Genomic DNA, 23172 nt, shown 5'->3' on the forward strand with positions numbered 1-23172 from the left:
AAAACCTCTCAAGGCGAGAGTAAAAACCACGGGACTACTAGAGCCGCTTCAAATTCACTATCAACAATAATGAGCAATACAAAGTTCTTCTCTAGGTAAAACTAGAGGCATACGCAAATCATCATATACTTGGTACAAACAATCTTCAAGTATATGGAATAAAATAAACGAGTAAGAGGTAACACCAACGAGAAAATACCCGCTCTCTAGAACGTCTCTTATCTCCTTAAAAACCACCCAAAATAATGGAGTACAAAACCTCGTCTTCGTCACCGTTAGTTTGTTGACGGTAGAATAAATAATACTCCAAAGAGAAATAAGGTTCTTTTTCGTTTGAGTGTTGGCAGAATAAATAATACACCACAATGCCACACACCAAAATAAAAACCCTTAGACATATAATTTTGTTTCTTGAAGCCCACGTAGAGGGTTTGTGATCACAAGGCCCAAACAAAATCAATATGTGGTTGTGGCATATACTGACAAAAAAAACGTAACATATATTTGTTTTTTTTTCTTTTCTTTTAATAATAATAATAATAGAACCCATGAAGGTAAAGATTGTTGTCGGGTTTTCTCATGGGCAAAAATACCCTAACAAATCTCCTCATTTTTGTCTATGAGAAAGAACTCACCACCCCGGCGAGTGAGCAACATATCTTCAACTTCTCCCTTGACAAAGCTTTGGTCAACATATCGGAACAATTATCATCGGTGTGAACTTTGTTAAGTTCAAACAACTTGTCTTCAATAGCATCTCTAATCCAATGATACCTCACATCAATATGTTTTGTTCTCTTATGATACATAGAGTTCTTAGCAAGGTGAATAGCACTTTGATTATCACAAAGAACCACGTAGCGCTGTTGCATAAAGCCAAGCTCTTGCATAAATCTTTTCAACCACAATAATTCTTTGCATGCTTCTGTTGCTGTCATATACTCTGCCTCGGTAGTAGACAAAGCAACACACTTTTGCAGTCTTGACTGCCATGACACGGCTCTCCTGCAAATAATATCAAATATCCAGACGTGGATTTCATATTGTCCTTATTTCCTACCATATCAGAATCCGTGTAACCAACAAGCATCGGATCCCCATTTCCAAATGTTATACCCAATTTGGAAGTACCTCGTAAATATCTAAGTATTCACTTAACTGCTTCCTAATGCTTCTCACCCGGATTTAACAAGAACCGACTAACAACACCAACTGCATAGGCAATATCAGGCCGTGTACATACCATTGCATACATCAAGCTTCCAACCGCTGATGCATATGGAACGCCATCCATCTCTTTAATCTCTTTCTCAGAAGTAGGGCAATCTTTTTCAGTTAACTTAAAGTTAGGAGTAAGAGGTGTACTAACCACATTAACTTTAGACATCTTGAATCTGCTAAGCACCTTTTCAATGTATTGCTCTTGTGACATGTGCAACTTCTTTGAAGCTCTATCTCTGGTAATCCGAATGCCAAGAATATTCTTAGCTGGCCCCAAGTCTTTCATAGAAAACGACTTGCTTAATTCTTTCTTCAGCTGGACAATTCTTTCCGCATTCTTGCCAACAATCAACATATCATCAACATAAAGCAATAAAATGATAAAATCATCATCACCAAACCTCTTAAAGAAAACACAATGGTCAGACGCAGTCTTTCGGTAGGGGCTTTCCCATAACTGACTCAAATTTCTTGTACCACTGTCTCGGTGCTTGCTTCAAGCCATAAAGACTTTTATGAAGTTTACAAACATAATCTTCTTTACCTTTAACCTGAAAACCTTCAGGTTGCTCCATATATATTTCTTTATCCAGATCACCATGAAGGAATGCTGTCTTGACATCCATTTGCTCAACCTCAAGATTAAGACTAGCAGCTAAACCAAGGATCACCCTGATGGAACTCATCTTCACAACTTGAGAGAAAATCTCATCAAAATCAATACCCTCTCTTTGACTGAACCCTTTGACCACCAATCTTTCCTTGTACCTAGGCCGTGAGGTATGCTCTTCAGTCTTCAATTTGTAGACCCACTTGTTCTTCAAAGCTCTTTTGCCCTTAGGCAACTTCACCAACTCAAAGGTATTGTTCTCATACAAGGAATTCATCTCATCTTGCGTGGCTTCAAACCACTCTCTTTTATGCTTATGTTCCATGGCCTCTTTATAATACTCGGGCTCTCCCCATCAGTGAGTAAGACATACTCACCAGCCGAATAACGAGTCGAAGGTTGACGGTCTCTCGAAGACCGCCTGAGTGGGACAAATGCAGGCATATCTACTGGTAACTCGGGATGAATATCCTCATCCAAATCCACCTGCTCTTGATTATCAACATTATCGGTACCATGTTGTTCGTCATTTTGAATACCATCTTCGTGATGTGGGTCAGAGTGCTGAGTAGGAATAGGATCCAAATCAAAGAGATCATCAATATACTGAGGAACCACCTGTGTCTTCTCAATATCTTTCAAACACTCGTCTTCCACAAACACAACATCAAGACTTCTAACAAGCTTCTTTGAAACCGGATTATATAGCCTGTATCCAAACTCATCTTGCCCATAACCAAGGAATATACACTGTCTAGACTTCACATCAAGCTTTGATCTTTCATCTTTGGGGATATACACATATGCTTTGCATCCAAAGACCCGCAAATGATGATACGAAACATCTTTGCCACTCCAAACCTTGTCTGGAACATCATTATGTAAAGGAATACAAGGAGTAAGATTAATAACATGTACCGCTGTATGTAAAGCTTCTCCCCAAAAGGAATTAGGCAACCCTGCATGTGAGAGCAAACACTTAAACCTTTCAACCAAAGTTCTGTTCATCCGTTCTGCTAAACCATTCAACTGTGGTGTCTTAGGAGGTGGCCTTTGGTGTCGAATACCATTCTCTCTGCAATAAGCATTAAAAAGACCAATGTATTCACCTCCATTATCTGTACGAACACACTTAAGCTTCTTCTCAGTTTTTCTCTCAACTAGGGCATGAAACTGCTTAAACACATCAAATACTTGATCTTTAGACTTTAAAGTATAAACCCATAACTTCCTCGAATGATAATCTATAAATGTGACAAAATATAAGCATCCCCCAAGTGTTCTAGTCTTCATAGGACCACATATGTCTGAATGCACCAAGTCAAGTATACTTTCTTTTCTATGAGGCGGATGACTATGAAAAGAAACTCTCTTTTGCTTACCATTCATACGATGAGAACACTTCTTCAAATGAACATCTTTCACACCGGACAAGGCATCTTTCTTCAATAAAATAGACATCCCCTTTTCACTTATGTGAGCAAGTCTCATATGCCACATATCTAGTCGCATCAGAATTCGTCAGTGAATTAACCGAGTCTATGGAAATCTTTGGATGTGCCATGTACAACTTTGAAGTTCTTTCACCTCTTGCCACGATCAACGAACCACGAGTGAGTTTCCAAATTCCACCACCAATGGTACTGTGGAAACCATCATCATCTAATGTGCCCGCAGAGATCAAATTAAGTCTAATATCCGGAACATGTTTCACATTGTGTAAAACCAAGTCCATCCCAGAATCAAACTTCAAACAAACATCCCCAACACCAACGATCTTTGATAGCCCATTATTACCCATCTTGACATTCCCAAAATCACCAGGAGTATAAGACAAATAAAAATCCCTTTGTGATGTCACATGACAAGTAGCACCACTGTCAATAACCCAACTCGAATCATCACGTGCAATGTTCACCCTATCATAATCACAACAAATATAAAACTCTTCGGTGGCAGTGTTAGTTTCAGAAGTACCTTCATCACCATCATCTTTCTTGTAGTTGTTCTTTTTATTGTTGTAATTAGCCTTCTTGTTCTCCTTTTTCAATTACCTGCAATATTTTATTGTGAGTCCTTTTCTATCACAATGATGACACTCATATTCTTCAAACTTCCCTTTGGACTTACTGCGGTGTTTTGCTCTATTACTCGGACCTTTGCTATGGCTTCTCCCCCTACTTTCGGTAACCAAGGCATCTGACTGTGAAGAGGAACCTTGTGACTTTATTCTCATCTCTTCATTTATAATATTACCTTTAGCCAAATCCATATTAATAATACCCTTAGCTGCGGAGTTGGACAACGATGTCCTAAAAGTCTTCCAAGAATCCGGTAACGTACCAAGAAGCCATAAACCTTGTATCTCGTCTTCAAACTTAATACCCATACCTGCTGCAAGCTGATTAATAACACCTTGAAAAACATTCAAATGATCAGTAACAAGAGTTCCATCACGGTATTTCAAGTTTATCAACTGTTTGATCAAGAACAACTTATTGTTCCCGGTCTTCCGAGCATACAACTCTTCAAGCTTGGTCCATAGAGTACGAGCATGACTTTCCCCGCTAATATGGTTCAAAACATTATCATCAACCCATTGCCGAATATACCTGCAAACCTTCCGATGCAAAATATTCCATTCTTCATCAGTTTTATTTTCAGGTTTATCAGTACTAAAAATAGACAAATAATAATCCTTCACATAAAGAAGGTCTTCCATCTTGCCTTTCCAAACATGATAATTGGAACCATTCAAACTCACCATCCTACCCGTATTAGCTTCCATCGTTCAAACAAGTCTTAACCCAAGAACAAGAGCCGAAGCTCTAATACCACTCTGTTGGGAAAAACGACCACCTAGCCACGAACGGTAAACAAAAATTGCGGAATTAAACTTCGTTTGGCTAAACTTTTTCCCGACCCGAATGAACCAATGAGGATGCAAACAAATAGGGTAATTTAAAAGTAAATAGGACACAATAATTTTATCGTGGAAAACCTCTCAAGGCGAGAGTAAAAACCACGGGACTACTAGAGCCGCTTCAAATTCACTATCAACAGTAATGAGCAATACAAAGTTCTTCTCTAGGTAAAACTAGAGGCATACGTAAATCATCATATACTTGGTACAAACAATCTTCAAGTATATGAAATAAAATAAACGAGTAAGAGGTAACACCAACGAGAAAATACCCGGTCTCTAAAACGTCTCTTATCTCCTTAAAAACCACCCAAAATAATGGAGTACAAAACCTCGTCTTCGTCACTGTTAGTTTGTTGACGGCAGAATAAATAATACTCCAAAGAGAAATAAGGTTCTTTTTCATTTGAGTGTTGGCAGAATAAATAATACACCACACACCAAAATAAAAACCCTTAACATATAATTTTGTTTCTTGAAGCCCACGTAGAGGGTTTGTGATCACAAGGCCCAAACAAAATCAATATGTGGTTGTGGCATATACTGACCAAAAAAAAACGTAACATATATTTGTTTTTTTTTTCTTTTCTTTTAATAATAATAATAATAGAACCCATGAATGTAAAGATTGTTGTCGTGTTTTCTCATGGGCAAAAATACCCCAACAGCTTGAAACTTCAGAATGTGTTTTTTTTTGTTTCATTATTGCTTTCTCCTGATTTAACACTCAATTGATACATTGTTTCTGCAAGCAGGTACTAAATGCTGATGATAAGAAGTTCAACAGAGATATTACGGTTGGCCTAATTAGAAGACAGTTACTGAACCTTGCAGAGTATAGTGCTCACATGGCCAGGCTTATTTATGCAGTAAAGAGCGGTATGTCCAAACTAAACCTTTTCTTTCTTTTCCCATTCACTTCAGATTTTTAACTTTAATGTCCACATTTGCAAAAATCATGCTACAAATGTTTTAGTTGTTACACTTTATCACAGATATGCTTTAACTATAATATGATGTGCAGTGACCGCAATAGAATTTGCCTTTTCCCTTGTGAAGACACTAGAGGCTAGTGATGCCGGAGTATCATCTGAGCTTGGTAGTGTCGTTGATGCATTGAGAAAGGTTTGATATTAATCCTAACTCGTAGTATTTAGTTCTTTAACCATGCACGCACACACATATACACATGAAAAGACCTAGTTATTGCATGCTAATGGCCACCTGCTATATTAATAGGATCTCATTGTATCACACTACCAAGCTGTTGAGGTCAATGCAAGTCGCATGCAATATCACCCGCAAGAAGAAGCATCATCTTTCCTTGTTATAGATATATGCACAGACCTTATCTTTGCGGTCTTGAAGGTAGGATTAATGGGAATTGCTTTTTATATATACATGGCCAATGTTTATATGATTATATCATCAACTTGACATATTTCTTCTTGTTTTGGATAGTTTTATCCAGTAAATAACATGAACATGGCAAACAAGCTCTCTCTTTTACTAAAGGTACATAATTGGAAAATAATTTTTGAATTTTTTTATCAGTGGTAATTATAATAATAATAATAATCTGTCTTTTATGCTACAGGTGTTAGCTGTGATTGTCGAATTCATTAAAAAGGATGCAAATGAAAGGAAATCGGCATTCGATCCTAAGCCGTATTACAGAATATTCACTAAAATTCTTAATCACATTAACAGCGTGAACTCCATCCTTTTTGGTGCAGATTTGCAGGTATATGTTTTTCTGTGATAAAAATAATCATTATTATTTTTCTGTTTCATGTTACTAATTTCCTTGGCTTCTACAGGTTTTGGCATCCATAGCACAATCATTCCATTCCCTGCAGCCTGCAAAACTTCCTGAATTCTGGTACGTGCGGCTTGCAGTTAAAAGCAATACATATTGTTCAGTGTTTCCTAATTTAACGATTCACTTTTGCATACATGTGTGTACATTTATCAAGCAAATTAGTGCATATTTGATGAGAAAAACTACTGTAAATAATCTATTTGAGAATATAAACTAAGAACCATTAACTATTTATAGTATTGAAAATTTATTATTTGAACATGTTCTGCAGCTTTACATGGCTTGAGCTAGTTACTCGCCAAGATTTCTTGCCAAAACTGCTCAGTCAAGATGATCATGAAGGATGGAAATACTTCAAGCCTTTTCTGATAGACTTGTTGCGGTTCATGGAACCTCTTTTGAGGATAGGCAAACTTACAAAGCCGGTTTGCATCTTACACTCACTATATACATACATACATACATACGCACACACACGCTTTTTATTAGTATTTACAAATTCAGATTCATAACTAATTTGCATGCTTCTTTCTTGATCATAGGTCCGTGTTCTTTACAGTGGCACAGTCAGGATGATGATGGTGTTGAGTCATGATTTCCAGGACTTCATTTGTCATTATTATTCTAGTTTATGTGATCTCATTCCGCCACATTGCATTGAGTTGCGAAGCATAATTCAAAATGCAAAATTATGTTATTGTAATGCTTCCACACTATTGATTAACTAATTCTGTTTATTTATGTTATTTTTTTTCTGATAGATCTTGGTTAAATATGCAGACAGCAGGTCACGTTCTCCAACATGAAGTTTCTGTATCAGTTCTACCTATGCTCTTTAAGGATTCTTCCAAGAGTGGAACTATACTCCGCTTGTGGGATGTTAACCCTTTGATGCTTTCTAGAGCGTTAAAGCATCCACTTGTTTTGGATCTGGAAAACATGAGTGGAGTTGTGGACTTGTTTGAGAAGTTAGAGGTCAGATTAATATTCATTTTTAAATTCGTCACAGTTATTATGTGTTGTATGTTATGTTTATTTTCAAATAATGATAGTTCATGATATGCATAGCATCACTATTTCTACCAAATCAAATAACTAAATGAGTTGTCATTCATAAGGATATATAATTGTTCAAAATTTTTATTCAAAGGAAAGGACTATGGGAGATTTTACAACGGCTACATGGTGTGTTATTGATGATGTTAACCAGGGTGTCTATTAATGTTATCATCATTTAACTCTTGTAAATGTGTGTATTCTGCAGGTTTCTATACTGCAAGTTGAATGGCTGGCATAGATTCATCACCTTGGTGCAAGTGATGCATCTTGTGCTCATTATGTTCAAGTTCATCGAAACGTTTTGACAAAATCTGATAATATGCCAGGAGTTTGCAGAAAAACGATTTGGCATATCATCAGATTTTGAGAACACGTTTCGATGAATTTCTTGAACATAATGAGTACAAGCGGCATCACTTACACCACGGAGAGCATGTATTCTGCACCAAAAAGAGAGTGCTAACTCAATTTTTGTTTGTCATTATATTGGACGCATTTGGAGTCAAGGCTAAGTCAAGATAGTTTACGAGTCATCAGGATGGTTCCTGATTTATTGGCATTGCTTAGTTTAATTATGTTGAGTCTTTGTTTGTCATTTCACTTTTTCCTTCTCTTATGTAATGTTATTGCACTTATTGAGTATGTAATGCGGGTCATGGTTTAAAGAATTTGTTTGTCATCCTTTGGTTTAGGCGAGCATAATTGTCATTGACATCCATTTGAGTCTTTTTGCATTGTATTCTTTTCTTGGATGATGAAGAACCTCTTATTGGTTTGACCTTAAAAGGGTCAGCCTTAAGTTTAAATGGACATCATACTATTTCTTTTTGTTAAACCCGTCAAACCGCAAAACACGGCCAGTTCAGCCTACGTACCCAACTAACCCAACTTGTTCGTCCCAAATTTTTTATCAAAACCGGCTGAAGCAAAACGGGAACACCCTTATGTGGTAAATTTCAAGGTCGTCCTCAAGAACTTGAGTGCCCTGGGACTTTGTACGGTTATAAAAATGGGCCAAAAAGTTAAACTTATGTAAAAGAAAATGGTAATAGAACAAATATTGTGATAACAATAAACAATATAATACTACTATTGTAGGAAAATGATCTATTTTAAATAGTCACAAAAATCGTAACTCTCCAACCATTTCCTAGGCTCTTGGTTCATTCACGATTTTGTGGAATCAGCTCCTCCCAAGACAGTCCTTGTCTGGATTCACGTCTGCAATCTGCACAGTGCACACGACCTAGGCCTACAGACCCTTGTTTATTGTTCAATCAGAAATCGCCTGCCCTTGCGTGCCACATACCCTTTAATTGGAATCAGATGATTGGAGAAAGTTTCACATCGTCGTTCTCGTTCACTCTGTTTCCACCAAAGAGATCATTTAGATATGTGTGTGTGTGTGTTTCCACCAAATAGATCGTTCACTATCGTCGTTCTCCTTTCTATTTTTCATTGCAAATGGTACGATTTAACCATGAATTTAATGATGATTCTTGTTTAAACTTGTGATATGGGGATAAAATCGATTCAAATTTGACATTTCTTGTTGGGTTTTAACAAGATTATTAAAGTCATATAAACTCATTTATATGAAAAACACAGCGGATAAAAAGGATTTAAATCTTGTTAATTAGATTAATATAAAACCGATTTATATATAAAACCCAAGCCCCGAATCCATATACGAAACTACATGCTTACCAATATAAACAACCATATGGTGTTTATGTAATATACCTTCAAGAGTCCAAGATAATGAAGGAGATGATGATTTGAATAGCTAGTCTTCAAAGAGAGAAGAGCCTCAACCTTGTATACCCACAAGCCACCAACAAACACACCATTGATTTGCTAGGATTTACACTTAAAAAACTCCTCCTTGTTCTTGCTTCTCTTGGCCGAAAATTAGAGAGGAAGAAGAGAGAGTTTTCTTGTGTGAGAGAGAAAGATGGATGCAACCAATGCACCACCCTTTTGGTCAATAACCACACATGCATGTTATTGAAAGAATAATATAACAAATAGATGAGAAAGAGAGATATATTTCCCTCCCAAATATTCAAGTGCAGATATTTAGAAACCCAATTTTTAAATACTCTAAGTGTTAATATTTATTTGTTAGATCGTATCTTAAAATATATATCGTGGGCGTTTGTCTAGCTTGTTATTGGGTATGACCCGACTTGGATCATAACGTACTAGCCATATCAACTCTAATATGTGTCTTGGGCAGACCGAGTCCAATAATCTCTCACTTGCACAAGATACATAGAAGATTGATGCAATTAGCAAATACCGCATAACAACGATGTACTACCCCTAATACGTATAACGAAGTGCCATTCAATAACATCATCCCCTTCAAGTCCCTTACTTGAAATGATTTAGGTGAATCTATCATTTATCCTTTTGCCACAGATGTCATGTCAAATCCACAGAGTGATCATTCTTTGTTGATTTAACTTAGCAGGCCTTAGAAATCTTACTCTCAATGAATAAGAGAGACAAATCCCCTTTTGACTACATAGGTCTCTCACAGTCACCTCGTACCATACCTGATCTTAGCCTTATGTACACATGTTTCAAAGCAGCGAAGAACTAAATCAAAGCATGATATATGGTGAATATCAAAACCCAATATGTATCTCAAGTTGAAGGATACTATGATATTCGCCTTTACTCAAATTTACTTATGATCAATCACAAGGATTCCATGTAGTAACATTTGAGGGCGGGTCAGTCCAATATTTATATCCCATAAATATCTATAAACCTTGGCCGCAAACCCTTACTCTATATTCATACCTTATGAATATCCACCAATCTAAGTTCATAATAGTCTTACCTTCATATTTGTTCCCACAAGTATGAACGACTACAGACATTTAGAATAATTAACTTATTCATGGATTTAAACATGCTAAAATGGAACATAACTTAAAATGTCATAATCATAAACCATAATCATATGAATGAGTCAAAATAACAATTGTTCCAATATCCAAATACAAAGTAGATCAAATCTAATCACTAGAATATTAAAGTCCTAAGGCGCAAGTATGACCCTCATGCTTTGGCCTTTCAAGGAGCTTCGTGAGTGGATCCGCAATGTTTTGATCGGTGTGAACTTGGCGAATAAATATGTTTCCTTTTTCAACTTCATCTCTTATGTAGTTGAATCTACGCTCAATGTTCCTTGTCTTTTGATGTGCACGGGGTTCCTTGATTTGAGAAATCACACCCTCGTTGTCACAAAAGATCTCTAGATGGTCCTGAATGGTACGGACTACCCCTAGGTCGACAATGAATTTCCTTATCCACGCAACTTCTTAAGTTGCCAATGGGGCGGCGATGTATTCTGATTCAGTGGTGGACAATGCTACCACATCTTGATTTGAGCTCTTCCAAGAGACTGCCCCACCATTCATAACGAAAACGTATCCCGATTGTGATCGAGAATCATCTGGATCCGTTTGGAAACCCGTGTCCGTGTAACCCTTTACAACGAGTTCCTTCTCACCAGAACCGTATATTAGAAACATATCCTTAGTCCTTCTAAGGTATTTCAATATACTCTTAACCGCCAACCAATGCCTACTTCCCGGATTTTGTTGGAATCTACTTGTCATACTCAAAGCGCATGACGCTCCGCTCTAGTGCATATCATTGCATACATGATGGATCCTATAGATGAAGCGTATGGGATTCCTTTCATTTTCTCTTTCCCATCCTTTGAGCTTAGACATTGAGTCGCACTCAATACCGTTACTCTTTAAATAGGTACCAAACCTTTCTTAAAGTTCTCCATCTTAAACCTTTTCAAGATTTTATCTATGTACGCACTTTGGTTTAAACCTATCAACCGCCTTGCTCTATCCCTATAGATTTCTATTCCCAAAATATAGGCGGCTTCACCAAGATCCTTGATGGAAAAACAAATCCCAAGCCAGGATTTTACACCTTCCATGGTTGGAATGTCATTTCCAAATAGTAGTATGTCATCAACATACAATACTAAGAAAGTAATGATGTTCCCACTAGCTTTCTTATACACACAAGCCTCATCAACGTTTTTGATGAATCCAAATTTCTTATCATCTTCATCAAGACGGTGATTCCAACTTTTAGATGTTTGTTTCAATCTATAGATGTTCTTTAACTTGCATACTTTATTAAGATGTTTTGGATCAACAAAACCTTTGGGCTGAACCATATAGACATCTTCCTCAAGATGTCCATTTAGAAAAGGGGTTTTGACATCCATTTGCCCAATCTCATAGTCATAATATGCGACTATGGCAAATAATATCCTAATAGACTTTAGCATTGACACCGGCGAAAAGGTCTCTTCATAATCAACCCCTTGAGTTTGAGTAAAACCTTTTTCTACAAGTCTTGCTTTATAAGTATCCAAGTTTCCATGCATATCAGTTTTCTTCTTGAAAGCCCACTTACTTCCAACCGGTTTGGAGTTAACAGATGGTACAACCAAATCCAATACTTGGTTGTCATGCATGGATTGCATCTCAACGTTGGAAGCCATTTGTCATAATCGGATTGTGACATTGCATCGTGGTATGTGGTGGGTTCATCCGAATCTACCACATAGCATCCATCCATGAAAAATCCATATCTTTCAGGTGGATTACTAACTCTACCATATTTTCGAACGTTTGTGTGTCTTGATCAACCATTTGATCATTCTCAACAACCTCTTGTTGATTGCTAGTATCAACCAAACGTGTATCGGCTTGTGTTTCTCGATCCTCCTCAAGTTCCACCATTCTACTAGTTCCTTCCATAAGGAACTTAGTTTCCAAGAACTCGGCCTTTCGAGCAATAAGCACCTTTTGCTTGGTTTGGTTGTAGAAATAATATCCCATGGAGTCTTTGGGATATCCTACAAAGATATACTTAGTGGATCGGCTTTCAAATTTATTTTGGGTGTTGTGCTTAACATAAGCCTCACAACCCCATACCTTTAAATATGATAATGATGGAACCCTTCCATGCCATATTTCGAAAGGTGTCTTGTCCACTTTCTTGGTTGGGACCATATTTAGAATACGGGCCGCAGAGAGCAATGCGAAACCCCAAAATGATAGAGGCAATGTGCTTTTAGCCATCACAGATCGAATCATATCCAATATTGTTCGATTCCTCCTTTCGGACACACCATTATGTTGTGGTATTCCGGGTGGAGTGAGTTGTGACATGATCTCACAACTCCTAAGATGATCTTGAAAAGCATCACTAAGGTATTCACCTCCTCTATCTGAACGAAGTACTTTGATGGTTTTATTGAGTTGATTTTCCACTTCATTTTGGAAGACTTTGAACATTTCAAAGGCTTCATCTTTGTGTCTGAACAAGTACACAGACCCATAACGACTATAATCATCGATAAAGGTAATGAAGTATCTTTCACCATTTCTTGTCATTGCCTAAAAAGGACCACATACATCTGAATGTATGATACCTAATAAGTTTTTTGTCCTTTCGTTAGTTCCTTTAAAGGGTTCCTTGGTCATATTTGTTTGTAAACAAGATTCACACTTATCAAATGAATCTTCATTTTAATCCAAAAGACCATTCTTTTGAAGTGTGCGTATTCGATCTTTGTTTATGTGACCAAGGCGACAATGCCAAAGATAGGTCTTACTCAAATCCATTTTGAGTTTCTTGGTGCTAGATTGGTACAACTTGTTATCAAAGGATGTGTTATCATGAACTAAATCATAAATGACATTACATGGCATTGCTTTAAAATAAAAGACATTATTCATGAAAACACAAATACCATTGTCCACAAACTTCAAATCATAACCATATTGTCTTAAAAGAGAAACGGAGATAATGTTCCTAGTCAAACTAGGAGCATACAAAATGTTTTTCGAAACAACTTCCGAACCATTTGAAGCTTCAAAATGTAGTCTCCTTGGGCTTCGACATCAACTTTTGCTCTGTTTCCCATGAAGAGACTTGTACCTTCTTTCTTGAAATGCTTATTTCTTTTGAACTCCTACAACAAATTGCATATATGAGTTCCACAATCGATATCCAATACCATGTGTTAGAATTAATAGATAAAATTAAGATCAATATGAATCATGAAAGTTGTACCCGATGTTTGCCCCGCATTCCTCTTGTCTTTCAACACCTTGAGATAGGTTGGATAATTCCTCATCCAATGTCCTATCTCACCACAACCAAAGCACGGATACTCCGAGCTAACCTTTAGCTTCTTCTCCTTTGGTTTGGGTGGTTTCGCTTTAGTCTTCCCTTTGAACTTACCCTTGACGTGTCCCTTACCTTTGGCAACCTTTGCCTTAGGTTCCGGGTGATGCCTCTTCTTATTTCCACCTTCATTGATCGTGAGAACCGGTAAAACCTTTTTATCCATTCCTGGTTCAGCCGTTTTGAGCATTTCGTGAAGCTCACGAATGCTCTTGCCCCATCCTTTCATGTTATAGTTCACGACAAAAGTCTCAAATCTTTTGGTTAGGCCATTGAGGATCATATCCATGGTTAACTTTTTAATACGGGACAATTTAGCCGTTCAAGTCGATCAATGTGGCTTTTCATCTTAAGCACATAAGATGAAACCAATTGGGTTTCTTCCATACGACATGCAAGAAGAGCTCGAATCGTTTTAAGGCGTTCCACCCTAGCTTGAGTAAGGAACATTTCCTTTAGTTGGGTGATCATATCATATGCCCCATGATTGTCAAAATCCTTTTGAATTTCGGGAATCATAGTTCCCAACATGAGACAAGAAACTTGCACCAAATCCTCGGTGTATTTTAACCAATCGTTATATGCATCTAAATCGTCAATGTTTGGTTCGTCGGGAATAGGATCGTCCAATATATAGGATTTCTTTTCTTTCTTGAGAACGATTCTCAAGTTTCGATACCAATCCATAAAATTGTTATAATTAAGACGATCCTTATCAAGTATAGCTCTTAGTGATAGGTTATGCACGGGTGGGATAATTGCGTTAGGTGGATTGTTGATTGCGGTTATCTACATATTTTAACAAAGCTCAATTTTAGTATTTTCGATATCATTTAATCAATTTTAATCGTTAATACCCCTCATGTCTCCAAGACAATTAATGATTAAAATCTAGAACCCAACGTTTCATTCAAACAGTAGTTAGGTGACCGTTATCCTACTATTTAATTAACAAGGTAGTCAATGTTTGACGATTGCAACCCTTTGCAACTTCTAGTTTTATGGGATCGGTTAAACATCTCATGTTTTCTTGGCATGTTTAATCCCATCAAAACCATTGTACACCTTGCTTCGGTGACCCTATTTACATGGTTTCCAAATCAAGTCGTCCTACTTACACACACGTGTGAATTTGCACATACAAGTGGTTAGGTGACATTTATCCCACAAATATGGCAAACCCACCTCAAACTCACAAGTTTCCTCCAATGTGGTTAGGTGACCTTTATCCCATATCGAGTTCCCAAGTGATTCGAGTGTTGTATAAAAGGATGGTGTTAGACTTGTTTTAAAAGGGATTTAAGTTTTCTAAATTCTAGATTGGAAAAAAATTTGCATACCTTGCATTTGCAAGCATTCAAATGCATGGTACTTTGTTTGAAAACCAATTTTTAAAGTTCCTTTTAATAATACCCATTTTACCCATTTTATTGTGAAATCATTAACCTTTAATAAAACCAATTTTATTACTTAATGATTTCTAAGGAACCAATTTTATGCAAGTTGTTGATATTAAGTTGTTAACCATCCGTATCCAAATATGATAAAACAAAATATAAATCAACCAAGCAAGCATAAAATAAAACAATCACAAGTTCATAACCATAGCCATCTAAGCTTGACAACACTTGTTGATCCTGTATCCAAATGCCTCAAGTGTCCACCTTGTGTTGTGACTTTTCCACTTTATTGGGCTTCCTTTTGGGCTCCAACTTCAGCTCCTAGCTTTCTTGGGCCTCCATGTTTGGGTTTTAACCATTGGGCTAAAATCTCATCTTGAACTATGAGGTAAATTAAGGCCCAAAAACAAAAGCGTAACTTTGTTGCATCTTCTTTTACAAAAGTATATCCTAATACATTTTTCTCTAGTAAAAGAAATACCACTAATTTACTTATTATTACAAACCAATATGAAATATATAAATAGATTACCAACCCAAATAAAATAATATTACAACCATATTGAATAATTGAATAAATCACAATACAAACACACATCCAAACACAAGGTCATGGAGGTTATGAATATGCAAATACATATCCAAATATGCAAACTGTGTAAATCCAAATGGTTCCCCTTTTAACCCTTAAAGTTTTCAGCCAAGGTTAATCAAACCGAAAACTTTGGGTTTTTGTCCATACAAAATAATCAATCATCCAAATGACTTAATTCTTCAAGATTACCACATGCATGTAAAGCATAATCTTGAAAAACCACGGGGTAACCAAAAACTTTCGGCCATATGGTGAACCACACCATAAAACCCGAAAAATTTTAGATCTATTGAAGCATGTATCCGTATAAACGGCTCTTGATGCCATTGTCATATAAACCCATTTATATGAAAAACGCAGCGTATAAATAGGATTTAAATCTTGTTAATTAGATAATATAAAACCGATTTATATATAAAACCCAAGTCCCGGATCCATATACGAAACTACATGTTTACCAATATAAACAACCATAGGGTGTTTATGTAATATACCTTCAATAGTCCAAGATAATGAAAGAGATGATGATTTGAATAGCTAGTCTTCAAATAGAGAAGAGCCTCAACCTTGTATACCCACAAGCCACCAACAAACACACCCTTGATTTGCTAGAATTTACACTTGAAAAACTCCTCCTTGTTCTTGCCTTGGCCGGAAATTAGAGAGGAAGAAGAGAGAGTTTTCTTGTGTGAGAGAGAAAGATGGATGCAACCAATGCACCACCCTTTTGGTCAATAACCACACATGCATGTTATTGAAGAATAATATAACAAATAGATGAGAAAGAGAGATATATTTCCCTCGCAAATATTCAAGTGCAGATATTTAGAAACCCAATTTCTAAATACTCTAAGTGTTAATATTTATTTGTTAGATCATATCTTAAAATATATATCGTGGGCGTTTGTCTAGCTTGTTATTGGGTATGACCCGACTTGGATCATAACGTACTAGCCATATCAACTCTAATATGTGTCTTGGGCAGATCGAGTCCAATAATCTCTCACTTGCACAAGATACATAGAAGATTGATGCAATTAGCAAATACCGCATAACAACGATGTACTACCCCTAATACGTATAACGAAGTGTCATTCAATAACATCATCCCCTTCAAGTCCCTTACTTGAAATGATTTAGGTGAATCTATCATTTATCATTTTGCCACAGATGTCATGTCAAATCCACAGAGTGATCATTCTTTGTTGATTTAACTTAGCAGGCCTTAGAAATCTTACTCTCAATGAATAAGAGAGACAAATCCCTTTTTGACTACATAGGTCTCTCACAGTCACCTCGTACCATACCTGATCTTAGCCTTATGTACAAATGTTTCAAAGCAGCGAAGAACTAAATCAAAGCATGATATATGGTGAATATCAAAACCCAATATGTATCTCATGTTGAAGGATACTATGATATTCGCCTTTACTCAAATTTACTTATGATCAATCACAAGGATTCCATGTAGTAACATTTGAGGGCGGGTCAGTCCAAAATTTCTCCTGTCTGCACCATCACCAATAAGAGCACCAACACGTTCCCAATCCCTCATGATACCGTGAGCACACAACACACACACATACTCGTTCATATTTTCACTTTCTCCCAAGTATCATACACACATACTTGCATAATTATTGGTGGATATGGATCAAGGGCTAGAAGATTTTTGTGATTGCATTTCATTTAGTCAAGTAATGGTAATTATCAACTATTGTTAATCATTTTCTTTTAATTATGTTCATGAGAAATCTTGTATCCAAATAATGGTTAAATGAATACTAAATGAAAAAAAAAATCGTAAAGATAGATAATGTTGATGATAAGTTTGTAACTAAATTAAAAGTCGTGTAAAACCCCTAGATAATCCAATAAGTTTTCTGTAAAGATGGTAATATGTATTGATTAGGATGATGTGTGATTGTTATTTGGTGGATTGGAAAAATCATGGATATGTTGAAAACATGATTTACATGAGTTATAGATGAAATCAGTTTTGTAACAGATTCGTTCTTGTTTCTTGATGAGGATGTAAATTGATGTTAACATAGTATTTTTGGTCGATTTTTGATTCCATGATGCAATATTTTGAGTCTAGCTTTCAAAGAACTAAGATTTGTAATTTTTGGACTTAGGCTTCATAGTTTTTACGATTTTGCAAATTAACATGTCAAGACTGTTACGGGAACTTGTACTCTAGTCTAGGTCCCGAAAACATATTTTGAGTTTGACAAAGTCAGCTGGGTTCCACTTATGGAAGATCATAAATTGAGTTAGGGTTCTAATCCAACTGGATTAGCCTTGCATGATTTAGTTTAGTATGGAATTTTAACCAACTTAAACTTTATGTTGCACACTGAAATAGCTGCACGTACGTTGCTGCCCATCGCGGAAGCCTTATCGCGCCGTCCATCGCGCCACCTTGTTGCGGTGTTCGTGGCAGACATGGCTCACGCTAGGCCGCTCGCGGCTGTGGTGACGGTCCACAACAGACAGTCTAACAATGTGATTAGAAGCAATCTCAACTTTCATTTTTGTTACCAGTGATAATCCCAGATTAACATAACATTGACTTGTTACAACAAAATAATAACATTATATTAAAAAAAAGACTTATATTATTGAAATTCAACATAATAACATTGCAATTTTGAAACAATAAACCTAAAATTTAATAAAGGGTGTTGCTATTGTTTCATAACCAAAGTGCTTGCTAGCTTGTTTATCACATCATTGGGAACATGATATTTTTTTGTTCTATCATGCATCAGATATTCTTTTATATATTATAGGCTCTCATGAAACATGTATGGCCATTTTTGCTCCATCATACACTTCGAATGACCGGAGCAAAATTGAATTGTATGATCAACAACTAGAAGTTTTTTTGTCACCATGCCATATTGCCATGTCATTGCATTTAGTTTTATATGCTTTATTGACAATTTGCTAGATGCCAATTGTTTTCACTTTTTAAATATTTTGGATATTCTTGTTTCAACAGTAGGTTTGGAGTCGGCTTTCCGCTTAGGCGGGGGCAGCTCTCCCATGCGATGATCCCCAACCCAATTACTCAAGTAGACCCAAAAATTTAAGATATATGTTCTTAATGTTTAAATTTAATAACCCAATTCATTTAAGCTCATCTACACAATCCAAACCATAATCTAATAAGCTCATTTTTATTTCAGACCCAAATTTTACTCACTCAAACCATAACCCAATCATCTAGTTTATGTTTTACTTTAGGCCCAATGCCCAAATAATTTTAACGATTCCCGAGTACGACCTGCGTATTGGTGGACATGTGGACTTTGATAGAAACTTCCTCGTATTGTGGAGGCATTGTGGAGGCGCTAATCAAGTTTTGAATTACTATCCTGATTAATAGAATTGGAAAGTTTATTCCAAAATTAATCGTATTTATTCAAATACGTTTATATCTATTCATAATCGTGATCCATTACACTTGGCCTAAGTATTTATCATTTGGAAAGTTATAGTCATGTTAGTAATGACGTAATTTGCACATGATGTGCCCAAGCCCAGCAGCAGATGATACTTCTTCAAATAGAAATTTACAACCCAATTTGCACAGGCCCAGTTTGCAAAGGACTAAATTTGAAGCCCAGACAACAATCGTTACAACATAAAACCTAACCGACCTCATACGATACGGTTCTCGGGTAATAGTTTAGCCAAATTTTCGCTCCGGTTCTGGATACGTTCAACCCGCTGCTCACTCAAAAGTGCGAGTGCAAATGAGGCGATCTTCTCGTGGGCTACTCGAAATCAGATCAATAAAAAAAAATTAGCAAAGCTCGAGCCTCAAATAAAGCTCGTTTAGGTATCAAGTCTGATCTCAAGGAAGCTCGTTTAGGCTCGTCGAGCCTAAATTTCATTTGTACGTTGACTTTCCCCTAGTAAATGAGCTTAAAACAAGAAAGTCAAAACGAGCTCAAGCTCTGGCTAGGCTCAGCTAGGGTCGTCAACACCGTCAAAAGAATACCCACATGCTAGGGTTATGCAATTTGTAGTTTTATCCCATCATGTACCAGGAATCATTTTTGTATTTATTGATTTTAGCAGCCTAGATTTCCATTTTCCAGTCAAATTTATGTCATTTGATTTGTTTGTTATGCAGTTCTTACAACTTATTGTGTATCTTATATATGAATACCCGTAATGGTAACGTTCTAGTTTAGTAGATCTTGTATGCACATCAGTTTCAATAGAATATACATAGTTAATGGTGTATCTTCTAATATGAGCTCCCAATCAACAAATTATCTAGGCCACCTATGGACTATACACTCAAAAAGTGTACTTGTAGAATGAGATTTGAAATGTAGAGTCAAATGGTTCAAATGAAATGGATCATTATATTCAATTTATAGTGTTTGAAAGGAATGAGTTTTTATAACAACTTTCTCAAACATGATTTTAGTGGCATGAGTACAATGATCAGAATGTCTAGTCATGTGCATACACGACGACGTTTTGTTAAAAGGTTATTATTGTAATTTCTCATCCAGATCGAACCATAGTTATAGCCTTCAATTCTCATCTCGGTTACTTATAGTTGCACTTTGCCTCTTTGTTAGTCACAGTTGTCTCGCTTCTGCGGCTCCATTCTAAGTGCAGTGTCTTCGCGGTTGTAGGTAAACGTTCATATCGCTTCTTTGTGCGATTGTTTTCCTTTTTAATTGTCGATTTACATTCCTAGCTTTTCTTGCTTATAACTTTTTGCCGTGATTTGATTTAAATTTGAGGATACAAAATCTGATTTTAATTCTTATGGATCTCAGTCTGCAGATCAAGTTTTTTGCTAGGTCTGATTGTTTTGCTATATTTTGTTCGATCTGAAATTGCCCGATCTGATTGTTTTGCTATATTGTGTTCGATCTGAACTTGCCCGATCTGATTGTTTTGCAATATTTTGTTCGGTCTGAACTTGCCCGATCTGATTGTTTTGCTATATTTTGTCCGATTTGAACTTGCCCGATCTGATTGTTTTGCTATATTTTTTTCGGTTTGAACTTGCCCGATCTGATTGTTTTGCTATATTTTGTCCGATATGAACTTGCCCGATCTGATTGATTTCTTTTAACTGATTCAATGTTTTCAAATCCGTTAAGTCTGTTAATTTGAGATTTAAGGTTACAAAATCTTGTTTTAACTGTTACGGAATCAATTTAAGTTCTTACTGATTGCAGTTTGTTGAAATCAGATTTATTCCCAAATCTGATTATTTCGCGTAAATTTGGTTTAACCTAGTCGAACATGATTTGGGTGTTTGGCCTTAATTTATTTAGCGTGAACTAATCGGTTTGATTTGGTCAATCAACATTGATGTTTGCATTTTATATGTGATAAATATGCAAAATTAGTTGTTTTCTCTATCAAGTGGTAACATGCTGCTAACAACCTATGAAAAGGGTGTTGTTTATATTAAGTTTTTCTTTTTTTTTGCTGGTAAGGGGTGAGTAGAAGTTAATATTCATGATTCAATTGACTGATATTTTGTCAACTAATAGAGGTTACTTTTATGTGTTGTGGATACTGCACTACTGAAAACTGCAAAAAATAAATATTAAAGGATAAAAATGTAGTGTTTTCTGTTGATTTACAATCTTGCTATTGGTTAACTTATATCCATGGAATCAGGTAACTTGTAACTAGTTATAGTCTTAGTTTTCCTCTTACAGGAATGATTAGTATTTACGAGATAGAGACTTTTAACTAGTTACAATCAAATTTTATGAACTAATTAAGGCACCTAAATATAATTTGATGATATCTTTTCATAATTACATCTAATGAGTAATGACCATATGTGCTAGTTTTTCCAACGAACTAATGTGACTTACTTTGCAAGTTTAGGAACAGCCAAAATGTCTAGAAGCCAGAACGCTGATGCACTGACCAACAAGAGTTTGAAGACTTCTGAGTTCTGAGGATGAGGACAGTGGTCTGAGAGATTGGCCAAACTTGACCGAAGATCTACTCTTACGAATTACATGGAATTTAGGACCAACTGATTTCTTTGGATTCAAAGGGACTTGTAATCCTTGGAGGTCAATGGCACTTTCTCACATTAAGAGGTTTATGGGTTCTAGACGGCCCATGAAGGTTAGCTACTCTAATAGCGCTTTCTACTTTGAGGACTTTTGAGGGCCGAAAACACAAAATCCCTCTTCCTCATTCTACTGGTCGTGTATGTATTGGTGTAACCTGTGGTTACATGATCATGGCCAGGAGGGACCGTGATTTCTGGCTTGTGAATCCCTTCAAAAGGCATGAAATGTATATCCCTGCTTGTCCCTTCCACCCTTGGGTAAATACAAATGCATCACAGTTCAGGGGTATTCTTGTCTTTTCACCCTCCACATCCCAGCCAGTGTTCGTATTCACTCACAAATTCACCAACAAAATATGTTATCATATGTCTGGTAACCAGCCATCCTGGTATAGGCAGGACCTCATGTTCCCCATCCTTGATATACATGCCTTCAAAGGAAAGATATACACAATTACCGTAACTAGTTGTTTAGTTGAAGTCGGACTCCATCCAAGGCCCAGTCTGGAACCACTTGAAATGAAGAATCACCCAACACGACATCTCTTACGCTCGGAGTTTGTAACTTCGGGCAAAAGTCTGTATTTGTTGGATTGTTGTTCAGCCGATGGGTATGATGGTTACGAAATAGATGTTGAGAAAAGGGAATATGTGCAGATAGATAAGACGACGGTTGAAAATTCATTCTTTGTGGGTGACTGGAAGAGTAGTGCTGCTGTTGATCCCGACACCTGGACTGATACTCAGATACCAGATGGGAAGGGTGGTTACCTAAAGGATACTAGTGAGAAAAGTGATATTAAAGGCAGGTGTTTGATTGCAAACATGTGGTACTTCCCACATGCTTGCTCAACTGTTGACACCCTGCAGCTACAGTAGTTTACTAGACCTTTGTATGATGTTCTGAGAACCATAATAGATGTTTTATGGTGTTTTTTATGTTGAATTCTTGTGTTGGATGATGAACAATCTTTTGTTGGTCTTTTGGTTTGATCTTGAAAAGTCAGCTTTATGTTTAAAGGGTTATCCATGTATGTATGTATGTGTGCATGCAGTAAGGTAGAAGTTTGATTATGGTTATGCCTTTGCTAAATGTATGGGATTCATATTGAATCGGGCCTCTAGAATGGTCTAATTTGTAAGAATATGTTCAATGTTCATGTTGCATCCGTTGACTTATTTGGTTCAAACATTGGGTTTACCAGCTATCAACTTTG

This window comes from Bidens hawaiensis, unplaced genomic scaffold (assembly GCF_021521415.1).
Source record: "Bidens hawaiensis isolate Kalapana, Puna unplaced genomic scaffold, B.hawaiensis_p1.1 tig00002935_1, whole genome shotgun sequence".
Lineage (NCBI taxonomy): Eukaryota > Viridiplantae > Streptophyta > Magnoliopsida > Asterales > Asteraceae > Bidens > Bidens hawaiensis.